A 2,388-nucleotide genomic window follows, 5' to 3' on the forward strand; every position below is an offset into this window, starting at 1 on the left:
TCACGGCGACTTACTAAAGCTAAGTATAATTATCCTATTTATAATAAAAAGATATTAGCGATTATAAGTTATATAATATACTAAAGAGCCGAGCTCCTAAGTTATAGTCGCTTTACGATCCTATCCGACTATAAGGCCCTAGAGTACTTTATAACGAAAAAGATACTTAATAAAAGGTAAAGCCGATAGGCTAGCGAACTCGCCTAGTTCGATTTAGTGCTAGAATACTATAAGGGCGCCGATAATTATACCGCCGATACTCTCTCGCGAAGAGAATAAGATAAACCGAAGGACTTCTCCGATAAATAGGAATAAGCACGATATATATAGCTAATCCCGGAGACCTTAATCCCCCTAAGGATCCGTCTCCTTCGTGAATACCCACGAGTCTTCGAAGCCGATAACGAATTATAATAGCTATAGGACGCTATAGCAGAAAAAGATAACTAGTATCGCTAAGCTATATAGGCCGTATCTAAAGGCGATTAATAGTTCCCCCTCTTATTAGGTCTCCGAGCCTAGATTACTAAATAGGGGCACACCTTATAAGGACTACTAATATTCCGAGATCGCTTATAGGTGCCGGGAGCTTAAGAAGGGAGCATGTTATAAACACGAGTAATCTAGTCTATACACGACTCTATAATTAAAGGCTATCCGGGGCGAGATAATATAATTACCCTTATAACGAGTCGCTTTTTCTGGGCGGGAATAAACCGAGACGTATATAGGTTTATACGTAACTATAACGTTTATAACTAAAGCTATGCGTAAAGGAACGCTCGATAAGAACTCTTAAAACTACTCCTAATTCCCGTATAAGTAAGGAGCGACCTATTAATAGACTTTATAACGGATCTGCCTCCCGCTAAGGAGAAGAAGTATAGATACTTATAGGTTATAACTAATCGACTTATAAAGGCTATTACCCTTAAAGCGATAGACTTTATATAGGCTAAAGCTTATATCGAATAGTTCTTATACTACCACTTTAGGTTCTATAGTATACCTTATTTAATCGTAAATAATAGAGGTTCTAATTAAATAAATTACTTTTAGCGATACTTCTATAAATTAGTTAAAATCGAATAACGATTAAGTATAGCGTACTACCCCTAGACCGATAAAGCTATTAAATAAGCGAACTAAGAAGTATAGACGTACCTCTAAGCCTTTATTTACTATGCCTAAGACGATTAGGATAGGTTATTACCCGCCGCCTAATTAGCGTTAAATAACCAGGAGAGCTTTACTACTAAGATAAGTCCGTTCTTCCTTAAACACGGATACTATATCGACCCGATCTAGATTCACGAGGAACTAAGTAGTAACGCTTAGGATTAGGTAGCCTATAACCTGCTTCGCCGCCTTTAAGAAGCTATAGAGTTCGCCTAAGCCTTAATAGCGGCTATATAGCTATAATAGGAAGAGTTAGCGAATAAGCGTCGTATCCCCGCTAAACGCCTTTATAAAGGCGACCTCGTATAGCTCTCGCTTATAAACTACTCTACCCTAAGACCGTCGCGTAAGTTAAGCTGGCTATACTAGAAGTATAGCGTTATTAAGATTATTAACCCGTATATTATAGAACTAGACGTGCCTTTAAACGTATACCCGAGGTTTTATATAGACCTTTTATAATATATTAGCGAAGACCGGCTTCTTAGTTAAATCCTATACGACCCTAACCTAGACTAATTCGTGATAGTCTTAAAGAAACGAATAGATAGTAAAGGAAATCTTATACGCTAAGAATAGGAAGGTAGGTAGAGGCGTAAGGAGGGAGGCGTTAATAAAGTAGGAAGGATACGCCTAGATATCTTAGGAACCGACGGAGTCCTTATAAGAATTAACCGCCCTAGACCGCTACGAAAAGAAATATAGCCCGATTAAAGTTAATAACGGACTACGCGAATATTATAAAAAGAAGAAGAGTTATAAAAAAGGCGGTAAGGATTAAATAAAGGTTAGAATAACGGTAAAGCCGTCTATATTAATTAAGTCGGGGCGGATAAGCCCTGCCCCTAGCTACCGGGTTTAGGTATTAAGATTAACGTCGTTATAAGTATCCTTATAACCGTTAACGCTTTCCGCGATAATAGGAGATAACGTAAACGCCGCGACCTCGGCCTGCCTATCCGTCTTCTTTCTCTTAGAGGACTTAATATCCTTTACCTCGACGCGAATAACCCCCACGATATTCTTAACCACTTATAGGAACCGGTTAAGCCGGTATAGGCCTTCTACCCCCGTAAAGGTAATCGTTATACTAGGAACGGGCATAACGACGGTAAAAGGCGCCGCGATAGGTATAAGTCTACCTGCCGCGATAGGTATAAGTCTACCTTCCGCGATATAGGAGTCCCTGCGGGGGGGGGGGGGGGGGGG

This window comes from Sodiomyces alcalophilus (assembly GCF_042370955.1).
Source record: "Sodiomyces alcalophilus JCM 7366 unplaced genomic scaffold ACRALscaffold_4, whole genome shotgun sequence".
NCBI lineage: Eukaryota > Fungi > Ascomycota > Sordariomycetes > Glomerellales > Plectosphaerellaceae > Sodiomyces > Sodiomyces alcalophilus.